The sequence below is a fragment of the Drosophila sulfurigaster genome, chromosome 3, assembly GCF_023558435.1.
Source record: "Drosophila sulfurigaster albostrigata strain 15112-1811.04 chromosome 3, ASM2355843v2, whole genome shotgun sequence".
Classification (NCBI taxonomy): Eukaryota; Metazoa; Arthropoda; class Insecta; order Diptera; family Drosophilidae; genus Drosophila; species Drosophila sulfurigaster.
Genome location: NC_084883.1, coordinates 20814349 through 20827800, shown reverse-complemented (window position 1 = coordinate 20827800; position 13452 = coordinate 20814349). Strand labels below are relative to the sequence as shown.

The following is a 13452-nucleotide window of genomic DNA, read 5'->3' as shown; positions in this document are numbered from 1 at the left end:
AAAATGTGCGAAATTTTACTGATGGGGAATTTTTCCATATCATACGTACAAATTATTAAAATAAACATAAATGATGTAAATTCACAAAATATTAAAGAAATTTCGTAATCAATAAAATAGTATTTTTGGTTTTTTTTGATTTTGTTGAACTCAACGAAGTAATTACAAAATTTTCACATATCCGGTGACTCAAAAACCAATCGCGAACCGCAGCAAATGAGGCATGCAACATTGTGTGTTTCCAATAAAAGCAGCAGATATAAAAAGCATGCGAAAATTCCCAACTTATTGTGTGACTTAAACGCGCTTTATCTGCAAATATTCTTGAGAGAGAGAGAAGTAGAAAGACGACGTGCCACAGCATAAGTGACAAATTGATTCAATCAAGTCAAGCTGGCAACACGCAAAGACTACAACGGGTTGAGCAGGAGGTGAGGGAGGGAGGGGCCTTCATATAGATGGTAAATGAGGTGCTCGACAAAACACGGAAAAAGTCAAAGAAATAAGGCGTTAAACGCAAACAATTTGACACTTTTGTTTTTCTCGTATGCAACTTTCACACAGTTGTTAAAAATTATTATAGTTTTAAATTGGGCGGAAAGGAAGTTTCCATGGAAGAAAGTGTTTTGGAAGTCAAGCACAAAAATAATAGATTAAAAAGCTAAAAATGGAAAACAATCCAGATTTTGTTATTCTTAGTTTTAGACATGTAGGTTAAAAAATACGCTTGAAATATGTGTTTACAATACAAATAAGTCTAGTTTATGAATTTCATAGATCTAGAAGTTATAATCTCAGAGTTCTATAAATTTATACAGACAGAATATAACTCTATAAGTATTCTAAATACATATTAGTATAAAAAGCAAAAGTCTTTACGCTTGAAATATGTGTTTACAATACAAATAAGTCTAGTTTCCAAATTTCCTAGATATAGAAGTTATAATCTCTGAGTTCTATAAATTTATACAGATTTCCAAACAGAATATAACTCTATAAGTACTTAAAGTACATATTAGTATAAAAAGCAAAAGTCTTGGCGTGAATTTGCCAAATTTCCGGAGAAACTTTCTACGCTCTGAAACGAATCGAAAAAGTGCTTGTAATTCTCAACCAATGTAAGCAGAAAATCACGTTCTAAGTACCCTCCGAAATTTCAATAGAAAATGTAGTTCATATGTGGAGGCGTACCTCTAATGCTAATGCTAACGACACAGATGATGATGAAGATGTTGCTGATTTGGGAAGCAGTTTAGAGCTGTACTACAGTTAACAAAAAAAAAAAAAGAGTTGACGGTTCGTTGGACTCATTTTTAATGCACAACTCGACAAATTGACACTACTACTATGCTTGGGGTCTGTGAGTGTGTGCGTTTCTAGAATTTTAAAATGAAAGTTCGTGCTTATTCACGGTTGAAGAAGCATGCGGAAATCTCTGCTCAACTCGCAGCAAAATTGAAAAACAGAAACAAAAAGAGAAGGAAAAAAGCAAAAGACAAAACATGGAAGAAGAAAAGTCTAGCCAACAGTAGTAGAAGAAGAGTTGAGATCATAATAATAATAATAATTATATTATTTTAATGTGTTTTTCTTTTCTATTTCTCCTTGTTGGCTCTTGGCGAAGCAGCTGTCGTTTTCTGCCTGGCATTACACAGCATTTTCAATTAAGCCCCTCAACCTCAATGAAAGTTTTTTTTCTTCCCCCATTTCCATTTCCACTTGTTTTCTTTTCTGTTTTGCTGCTGCTCAGTTTTCCATCGTGGCGGAGAGAGAGAGAGAAGGGTTTTGGGGCAAGTGTCAATGCACAGCGAAGCAAGACACATCGTCAAGTGGCAAGGTTATGCGTTGTGAATAAGCAATTAGTTCTGCGGTTCTTTTTCCGTAATCATCAACACAACGCTATCATCACCATCCACATCATAATGATCATGATCATCATCATCACTACCGTGATTAAGTCAAGTCTTAGCTTGGGTTTTAGCTGTACATTTGGGGTCATCCGATTGTTATCTGTGCAACAGATTGAAGCCAATCCAAGCATCACAGAAGTTCAGTTCTCTCTTTGTACTAAACCAAAAGATACCAATCGTATTTCGAAAATTAACTGGAAAGCAAACGCTGCAAGTCACTGAAAGTGGCATGCCACAGCGCGTATGTGACACTCATTCAAAATTCATGGCTGAAGCTGAGGTAAACATTGAAGAGAAAGGATGTTATCGATAAACACTTTGATGCGATAGCATTCAACATCAATACGCACATAAGAAATTTCATTATTTAAAAGAAAAAGTCTTATCAGTAAAACGAAATAACTTAGTTATATTGTTATTATTAATCCATACATTTAAATGTATTTAATGGAAGATTTGCCTATCGATTCTTAGTTGCATAACATAACTTCACAAGATCTCAAAACATTGTATCGAAATTAGTTACCAAACATGATAGTGATCAAACATTGAGGATATATCGTTTCATCGTTTATCGTTTATACCTTATCCCGTTTGGATTACGATAGTGTCGATTATTAATCGATAATTGATAAATTCATTGCGAAATTTGCTTATCGATGCCCAGTTGCATGACAATTTCTATAAAAATAGTTATCGATATCATAACATGCTGTGGTAATGATTTAACATTAATGATATATAGTTACATCGATTACCTATCATAACTTTTTCCTTTTAGCTTATGATTAAGTCGATTATTATTCGATAAATTGATGAATTCATTGCGAGATTTGCCTATCGATGCCCAGTTGCATCACAATTTCGATAAAAATATTATCGAAATTAGTTATCGATATCATAACTGCTGTTATAATGATCTAACATTAAGGATATATAGTTACATCGATTACCTATCATAACTTTTCCTCTTTGGGTTATGCTAAGATCGGTTATTATTCGATAAATTAATGAATTCATTGCGAAATTGGCTTATCGATGTCCAGTTGGATCACATAACATAACAAATTTTATTAATATGTTATCGAAATTAGTTATCGACATCATATAACATACTTTGTGCTTCATCGATTAACTATCACTACCGCTTCCCCTTTGGGTTATTCTGGGTCGATTATTATTCGATAAATTAATGAATTCATTGCGAGATTTGCTTATCGATGCCCAGTTGTATCACAATTTCGATAAACAATGTTATCGAAATTAGTTATCGATATCATAACATGCTGTGATAATGGTCTTACATTAAGGATATATAGTTACATCGATTACCTATCATAACTTTTCCCCTTTGGGTTATTCTGGGTCGATTATTATTCGATAAACTAATGAATTCATTTCGAGATTTGCTTATTGATGCCCAGTTGCATCACATTATTACAATAACAATTTATAGAAATAGTTATAAACAGCTTAGTTTGATGTAATAATGATATCAACTTTAAGATCATAAGTTTTCCCATTTGTGTTTTATTTTTCAAAGTCATAATACATTATCGAATTATAATCGATTGCTTAAGGGAGTTCCCCTATTTCTTGTGGACGTGTGCAAAAGGACGCAACGCAATGCGATAATAATTGAAACTGCTTGCGATTCACGCTCGATCAATCTAATTGCGGCACGTTGCAACAACTGGCAACTGCTCTCAAGGCTCTCCACAAGCGACGATTGCCTCAATTTTCACACTCTGAAGGCCACAAAAACCAAAACAGATTCGAATCGAGTCGAGTCGAGACGAGAGTTGATTCCAAGAGTGATTTGTGTGCCACGTCGTACAAAACTCGATGCAAGCAAAGACAATCGATCTGCATACACTCTCGCCTTGTGTGTCTACGTGCAACTGTGGGGCAGGGTTGCCTCTCCCCTTCCCCCTCCCCACTCCACCTTCTTCAACTCTAAAAAGACGCCATGAAATGAAATGAAACTTGAGCGATTGCAGGGACTGCGAAGTTCTCACGGCGAATTACACAAAACGCCGCACATCACGTTTCCAGTAATCATGAAACTACTCAGTTACCACTCAGTGCTCCCCGTCTCCCCCCTCTACCACCTTGTAACCACCTCTAGCTTGATCGCTGCCTCCATCCAATTCATTCACCACGACAACGAAGCTCTCAGGCAATAGCTATAAATTTGTACAGAGCTCAAGACGTGAGAGAAATGCAAAAATGTCAAATGAAATAGAGATAGAAATAAAAAGAGACCCATTGAAATTACCAAAAAAATAAAATAGAAAAACCAAAAACAGTTTTAAATAGAAAAAAGTATTCGAATTTTTAATGCTCTATTAAAGTCAAACATTTCTACAAGTTTTTGTAACCCCATAAATAAATTGGCATTTTATTTATTTACTTTATTTTTATGTTTATTTATATATATATATATTTTTTTATTTTACTTTATTTTATTTTGTTTTATTCAATTTCTATTTGTTTTATTTTTTTTACTTTACTTTATTTTTTTTTGTATAATTTTCTGATGTATTTGTTTTTATATTTTTGCTTTTTTTATTATTTTGTTTTATATTTTTCCTGTTTTATTATTTTTTTTATATTTTTTCTTTTTTTATATTCTTTTTTATTTTACTTTATTTTTATTTTGTAACTCTTATTTATTTTTATTAAATTGTTTCTAATTTTATTTTTTATTTTTTTTTATTATTATTTTTATTTTACTTTACTTGAATTACAATCTTTTATTTTCATCTCTGAAGATATAAAATAGTTTACTTCTGGTTTTTTTATAGATCAAGTTAGATCACCAAAACAAAAACTATTCAAATACTTTAAAATGTGAGCTAACCCCTAATTAAATTTATATTAAGCATTTCTTGTTACAAAAGCAGCGGAAAAACATTAAAATAAAAACAAAACCAACACGTAGACCCAGTTAAGGGCCCAAACAATGAAATATGTAAGACGCGCTAATTAAGCAAATTAGTAAAAATACAAAAACCAAAAATAATAACAAAAACAACTGTGGTCAGCGTCGCGTCTGTTATTTGTTACCTACTTTTTTTGCTGTTGTTGCTGTTGCATTGTCAACACGATGCCGGCAGAAATTTGACCCATAAAATTTCCCACCAAAATTATAGTAATTTGCAGCTAACTCAATTTGCCTCGAAATGGAAAATGAGAAAAAGAGGAGGAAAAACTCGACACAACTAACTGAGAGAGAGCGAATGCTGTGGGAGTCCACAGAAGATTGCAACAAAAGTAGCCGAAAATTAGCTAGAGAAAAAGACAACAAACAAACCAAAAAAAAAAAAAAACAACAACAACAAATCAGCGCAATTTTCACTATCCAGTTACCCACAGAGGAAAGACTGACTCTGCCCCCATCTTCCGGCGTTGCTCCAGAGAAGATGCCGCATAATTATAGTTGTTGCGCAGCTGGCAGCTTTGTTGCGGCCATTTGGTCAACAAGAAGAACAGGCAAAAAAAAAAAACACACACTCACAAAATAAGAAAAACAATGGAAACCTTCAAATTGCACAGTGGAACATTTTCGATGCTGCCACACAAAATGGGAAACTTGCCACATGGGAAACAACCAGACCACTATTGAGATCTGAAGAGCGTCTTTGCATCTCTCTCTGCAAACAGCAACTAAAACAAGATAAAGCAAAAAAAAACAACAACAACAAAACACGACTGAAATCTTTCATAACATATTGCAACATTTTCAAAAGCAATTCACATTGTGCAAGGGCTTTTAATACCCTCCATACAGAGCAGGCAAAAAAAAAAAAGAAAAAAACATTCTTATTTTGCACAACTAAATTTTATGGCTACTTTGAAAATGTGTTCTAAAAATCACAATTTTAATGTTACATTGCAGCTGGCCATGGTTACGCTGCGTATACGTAATATTCTAGTTTGGCCTTTAAAGTATTTCAATCGATTGTATTTGAAATGTGTGTGTTTCAATAATCAATTATTATTATTTATGGCCTCGCAGCAGCGCTGCGGAAATGCAGCTGTTGTTTGGTGGTCGGAAAATGCAATTAAAGTGGGGCGCAAACAAACTTTTGTGGGTGGACAACATGGTAAGAGTTGTGGGAGTTGGATTAGACATTTCATTTTATTAGTATATACATATATGTGGAATGTATTGTGTGGTGTGTGTGTGTGTGGAAAACGACATGATTGCAACATTGAATTTAATACGCATTTTCCTTTTTGCTGTTGAAGAAAGCGCCAAGAGAATGGGAAAAAAGACGACAAGTGACAGCTGGCAATTATTTAAGAAGCCTGCGAACACACATATGCAGCCGTCTCTCTCTCTCTCTCTCTATCTCTGTTTCTTGCATTGCAATTAATGGCACGTGTTACCGTTAGAGACAAACAGCAGAGAGATAGAGAGATAGAGAGAGAGAGAGAGAGAGAGAGCAGTGACCAAACACTTGACAAGTTTTCCAGAGAGCTAGTAAAAATCAACAAGAGTCTGCTCGCCTCACAGATACCCTGTGCAAGCAGTTGACACTGTTTGTTGCTCAGCATTTCTCGCTCTCTCTCTCTTTCAGCTGTTACCAACTCAAACTAGCCGCTCTCGAGCTGTTTGTGAGGCAAAAAACAGGCCCCCATGTTGGCAATGGCGACAGCTGAATAATAAATTTAGCACAGCTCTTCGATTTTTTCCGTTCCATCTTTTGCTGCGAGGGAAACAACAACAGCTGAGCTGACATTGACACTTTTTGTCGTTCGCTTGAGGCGCATGAAAATCATTTAAGGTTATTTATAAAAACCAAAAAAAAGAAACAACAAAACAAGAAACGAGAAAATATCCAAAATAAATAAATAATACAAGAAAAATGCGGTCCACAGGAAATCTCATAACTAAGAAAATTATGAATGTGAAAGCAAGGAATTGATGGCAGAACGTTTTTTGAGTAAACTATATTTTTAATTATAAACTTGTAAGATGTTTGTTGAAATTACAGCAGAAAAAGGAAGCAAAAACTAAACTGAACTAACACCACATTTCTGCAGTATCGGAAATCGATAAATGTCGTTATTTTTATTTGTTGGTGTTACGTTGGTTGGTTGGTTGGCTTTTTTTTTTTTCGTCGCCCACTTCCCGTGTCTTTTTTGCGCAATACTTTACCATTTCTAACCACAATTAGCTGCATAATGTATTCATTTACATATAATTACACCCTTTAATGTCTTACTTCATTGTTTTGGGTTTTTTTTTTTGTGTTGTTTGTTTCTTGTGTGTGTTTTTTTTCCTCTTGCTTCCATGCGAATTCAATTTCAATTCCATTTCGAATGCCAATTCCCCTTTCTCAGACCAATTTCCGTATTTGCCTTCAACGCGTTTAACCTTCAACTCGCATTGAAGTCAATTTGCTGGTTCCCCCACCACACCATCGCCACCTTCTTTTTCCTCTTTCTCACTCAGTCTGTGTCTGTGTATCTCTTTCTGTCGCACGCCCACAAGAGTGCCAAAAGCAGTAACGCAGCAATTAAATCAAAATTTATGAAGTGATTCTAATTTAACGGCTTTGAGTGTGTGTAGTACGAGTATGTTCAATTTCCATTGCTCGCATTTTGAATAAGCTTAATTGTTGACGACTTTACTATACTACACATATACTATGCATTTGTGTCTATGTATGTGTGTGTGTGTGTTTGTAAGTCGCGACCAGGCAAAGCACCGTTAAAGGTCAAACGAGCAGCAGTCAGCAAAGAGACAGTCAAAAGCAAAGCAAAGCAAAGGCAAAAACGAAATGGCAACAAAATGAAACGAAACGAACAAGTCACACAACCAAAGCTCCCTCTCTCTCTCTCTCTCTGTCTCACTCGTTCTGCGCTTAGACGTAGAATTATTACTATTTAAAGAAATAAAACTAGTTTCCCCCCTCCCCAAAACATCTCTAATGCTGATGCTTCGATGTTGTGTGTGACGTGAGCGAAAGATGCACATGCAACGAACAAAACACAATTCAACTTTGCCGGCAATCGTTATAACTAGAGATCGTTGGGAAAGTCCCCTAATGTGCGTAAACGAAAAATACCCATAGTTTCCCTTAGATAATTAACAAGCCTTAAAAAATTGTAACAATAAAGATAATTCCCAGAACAATTTATTGCATTTGAAACTCAATTTATTTCAAGTTTTCCCAGTGATTGTATAATAATTTCTATTTTTAAATTGGATTTTTTGCAATAATTTTTAACAATTATTTGACATTAAAGGTTAATGCCAAAGAGGATAATAGAAGTAATTTATTAATTTTATTTTTGAAACCAGTTTTCTTTTGTGAATAAATCATAGAACAGTTATTTTCGCTTGATATGCGTATTTGTATTATTAACAAGTTGACAATTATTTATATATTTACTTTTGAATAAAAGATTGAAAGCTTAATTTATGTACATTTTTTATTTCTAAGAAAGATTTTTTAATTTGGAATATTTCCAGGATGTCATTAAAATGCTTATATAATTCGAGGAAAGGATGATTCCAATTAAAAAAAATGAAAATCTAAGTTATGGTACTTCTCTACTATACCATTTTAATTGGCTCCCATTAAAATGGTATAGTAGAGAAGTACCATAACTTAGATTTTCATTTTTTTTTTTATTTTTTAATTGGAATCATCCTTTCCTCGAATAAGTAAATAACTGATTTTTAATCATTGTTATTTAGTTATTTTTGTATATATTTTTTTGCAATGTTAAATTTACTTCGACCTCCTGTAAGCTGAGTCATCAAATTTGCAAAAAAAAAAATGATTTTGTAGCACGCAAAAGCAAAAATCGATTTTTGCCACACTGTGCCATGTTTGCTTGTGGTGACGCATTTGCATAGACCACAATGAAGCAAAAGGAGGCGAATGAGAAGGCGAGAAGTGCAAGTGGAGGGAGAGAAGTGCGAAAAATGGCGCAACTTGAAGTGGCTGGCGGAAGGGCAACATTCTTGCTGCTGCTGCTGTTGTTGTTGTTGGGCACTTGAAAGAAAGAAAAGAGGAAGGACTTGTGATGCATTGGCAGAGTTGCCACCTGACTGCTAAAGCAGGGGATGATGCCAGAGGGACAGGAAACGCGTCCGGAAAGGAAGTGACAGCAGACTGCAGACAGTGCCAAAGGAAGTGGTTAAAAAACCGACAAAACGATAACAACAACAACAATTGGTAAACGCTGCTGCTGCGTTGCTGCTGCTCTGCTACTGCGCTGCTTAATGGTTACAGTTAGTGGCCAAAGCAAAAGCTCGATGCACCGTAACAGTTATTGTTGTTTGTACCTGCTGTTGATGTTGTTGTTGCTATTGTTGCTGTGCCAATTCTAAACGTTGCATTGGCAACAGTCGCGCTTCGCCGGTTTTGCAAGCAACTGCTACTAATACTAATACAACTACTACTGCATTGCGCGTAATCAGTGAAGCAACAAACCGTGGCAACAACAACAACAACAACAATTATGAGAGTTGTAATGCGGCTACTGCTGAAGAAGTGGCAAACAACAACAAAAAACGTATTGAAAACTTGTATGTAGTTGGCAGTGTTGCTGTGAATGACACAGTTTACAAACAGAAATACACACGCACACACTTCGGCAACACTGGCTTAGTGGAGTTTACTCCTTGCTTACATTGTGTTGTGTTGTTGTTTTTCTTTTCATTAGAATGTGAACACTTTATTTGATTTCGTATCTCTTTCTTTTTTGCATATAAGAATTATATACATATTTTAAATTGTTTTAACTGCACGCACACGCATATATAGAAACATCGACAGAGTCTGTACGATGTTGAAACTGCGCGCCTCTTAAACAAAGTCAAACGCGTTGAGACGGCGACCCGACGACAACGACGACGACGAGCATGCAACCAAACATGCCAAAGGAAATTTCTATACTGAAGCAGCGGGCAAGACTTTGACAGCTGCTTGACTGACTGACTACTGCCAGCTAACACCAATACACACACACACAAACACACACATAGAGTGAGAGAGAAGCTGGCAAACGAAAGCAGAGCAGAGCAGCGCCAAAGATGACGATGATGGTGTTGCTGCTTGCTACCATTGTTGTTGCAGTTAGTTTCTTTTCATGCTGTTGGCGTCGCAGTCGAAGTCACACACACACACACTCGCTCACATTAACTGGTTTGCTCAGAGAGCGCCATCATCGAGAGAGAGAGAGAGCGAGAGCATCAAGTGAGCGGCAGTCAGTGAATGTGCTTTGCATACAAATGTGGCAGTCAACCAAAACCAGAACATACATACACATACACGCACTCACCTATCGTAACACACATATACAATACACGACCACTTGTTTGACAGCTGAGCAAGTTCGCTTACTCGCTCGCTCCCTTACAGCGCATAGTGTTTCTCTTTCTGACATTGGTACTCTCGCATCAGCTGAGTCACGCATACAACCGCACATTACAATATACATTTGCGATACGCTTGCCCGCGCGCTCAGCAGCTGACAGCGCATTCGCAGGGTTGCCAGACTTTGAGATATTTTTAGTAGTAGAAATAGTAGTAGATTTTGCTATTATCACGCATCAACAGAGGGGAAAGGATATCTTTGCTATATATTTTAAAGCCTTTGCGTATATTGCATTATTTCAAAATTTACCTGTCCCCGGTAAATGATTTTCTGTTAGCATACTACTCACCTGTAACGAGAGAGAAAAAAGAAAAATGTTTAGATAAAACTTGAAAATAGGCAAAGAGACAGACAACTTTAATGATGATATTATCAGTATCAGGTAACACACACGAAACATGGCCCGCATGACCTTTTTAGATGTAATGTCATTAGCACCCTCTATCCTTATGTATAATCGTGTGTTTACCATTGATAAGCATATAAAGCAAAGAGAACAAAGAATAACACAGGAACTGCATTTAGTTCACGGCTTCCAGGGAATCAAATGCCAAAATCAAAAAGGCGCACCGTCATTCAAGACAAATACAGGAACCTACACAAGAAGAACAACTACGAAGTCAAGCAGCTGTCGGGTAGAGAGGCACAGAGCGACAAATTCGATTCGTGGCGTCTCGCTCAAACCAATTGCTGGACAATAAACACACCTGTGACCGCCCGCATTGCAACTGCTGTGAGTTCATTTGCACTGAACCTCTTCATAGCGCACACACGCACACACACACACAGACACGGTCACATACATACACACACATAAGCAGAGCAAAGTGAGTGCGATGCTTGGCTGCTTTCTAGCGGTTACACCAAAGCAGAAGCAGACAACAAGCAAAGCAATTCGCCATTACTCGAATTGCTTTGCGCTCATTATTTATTGCAGCGGCTGTTGCAGCCTCGTTGCAGTCGACTGCAGACGATCCTCCATTACTCCGTTCTCCCCCCAACCCCTTAAAAGTAAGAGCATGGACAAGACAAGAAGAGAGTAGCAAAATGGGTCAGAGAGCAGTGCATCCAAAGTAAAACAATAAATAATCTAGCTCCACTTATCGATAGCATCGATAACAATCAGTGAGTGTGTAAATATCTCATTAAGAAAGTATCAATTAAATTGCATGCAACGATAGACAGACATAGAGATGAATACAGATGCAAAAAGAGTTTATTTCCTGCAATAACAACAATAAGCACAGAGCTATAGAAAACATACATAAATATAAATATCGCTCTCTCCTTCCTCTTTCTCTCGCCTTAACATCCACCGCTCTCAATCCCCCCTCACACTATTCGCAGTGTTTTGTTATTGCGGCTTGTTTATTTGTTGCTATTCACTAATCTGTTTTTTTTCTTCTTAGCTTTGCGGTGGCAGCGCTGCGACAGCGACGGCAGTTCCGTTTAGTCGGTCACGCCACCACATAAATAAGACAAACACAACAATAACAACTTAGCAGCAGCAGCAGCAGCAATAATAGCAGCGTCCGTTGCTTTGGGTCATGCGCACTACACATGACGTCAGATGTAGCCATCGAATTTGGAAGTGCGCAAAAAAAAAAAGGAAAATCACAATTTCGATTGTTTTACAGGAGAGCCAACGACTCGCAGTTACCTATTAATTTAAAAGTACTCCAAAATTTGTCATACGGACATGTCCGTTTCTGGGCATTTTCAATATTTTATATATTATTTAATAAAAATGATTAAAAATAAAACGTCTATTGTCTTCTTCTGCTTAATTCGTTTCATTGATACCAATTAAAAACAAAACTTTTTTTATGCAAATGTGCATTTTCTATGTAGTTACTGGCTGAACCAATTGACAAAACACTTTTATTGGCTTTACTTTAGCTTTAAAATTTACGACAAATTATAGAATCCAATTTAAGAACGCCCTATCGGAAACAAATCAATTCATATCATATTCCGAAATTAGGTTTAGAAATGAAATATTTTCTTGCTATTTTTTTACGTATGACAAAAAATAATACATAGTTTTACTCGCGCAGCAAATTTTTTGTTAAAGGGTATAACTATAAAATATAAACACACACACACACACATCGATAGACTTGTGCAATTCGTAGCAGGGCGCTGTGAGATTTATGCTTAAGTCACGCCACCAGCCCCAAAGAGGGGGCGTGCCAAAATGCGTCGTAGGTGTGAACCGGCATTGACCCTCCCCTCCCACCTCCCACCTCCCATTTTTCGTCTAGCATTCCCTCACTGACAAACACACACACGCACACATAGCTGAGGCACGTTGCGGGGTTTCTTTTGCAAATGGAAACCCTACAAATAATGAAGCGTACGTAAATGCGGCAAAGGGGTGCGTCTGCTGTAAAGTTGGGGGATATTTGCTTGCTAAGTGCGCAGTTCAGACACAGGACACACTCATACACACACACATACACACATCTGGCCGTAGAAATTGTATAATTTGCAAGAAACTTGAATCTCAATAAGCAGAACAACAACATTGCCAACGAAATGAAAATCAGCTGTTTTTGCAAGGAGTGCAGCAGCAGTTAATGCAAACAAAAGTTCCCTTTATCTCTATTTGTCTCTCTTACTCACTCGCCCTTTGCGTACAATACATTGTGTTGGTGTTTGTTGTTGTTTATGCTAACTTTGCCGATAGCGAAGAAGGCAAAGAATATATAATATAAGAATATATGCGTGTGTGTGTGGAGGCAGTAATATCAGCATTGCTACGTTGTATACATAAGCATATGCGTAGTTTTGTTTACATACAGATATACAGTGCAGTCTCAATAATTAGAACCACTTGATAAAAAAATTGCAAATTTTTGATGCTGTTTTATATGAATTCTGTGTAATAATTTGAATAAAAAATTATTACCGATACTAATTAGCAAAATGATAAACATCTAAATATATTGAACGAAAATTAAAAATGGTTGGGTAATTGAAATACATAGTTAATTATAATTACATATTTCGAAAAACTTAAAATCAATATTTATAATTCCAATTGTCTGTTATATTTGATTTAAAATAGTTTCCTCCATCGCAATAAACCATTTTCAACATAATATTCTGATACAAAATTATATCAGTCAAAGACTTG

General features: G+C 36.2%; 2 protein-coding genes across 4 annotated transcripts in view; one reads left to right on the top strand and one right to left on the bottom strand.

Moving 5' to 3' along the window:
* LOC133845021 (fibrinogen-like protein 1) overlaps window positions 1-13452 on the top strand; it is a 199035-nt gene that overhangs the window by 168921 nt on the left and 16662 nt on the right. The window lies entirely within an intron of this gene.
* The window catches only part of LOC133845222 (MOB kinase activator-like 2), a 37931-nt gene that overhangs the window by 21169 nt on the left and 3310 nt on the right, over window positions 1-13452 (bottom strand). Inside the window, exon 1 of one of the 3 annotated variants that reach the window (XM_062279614.1) lies at window positions 9567-9826. The exons of the other annotated variants lie outside the window; for them this stretch is intronic. The gene's annotated coding sequence lies outside the window, so the exon portion shown is untranslated. Of the gene's footprint in view, window positions 1-9566; window positions 9827-13452 lie in introns of those variants that run through there. 3 annotated transcript variants of the gene reach the window in all.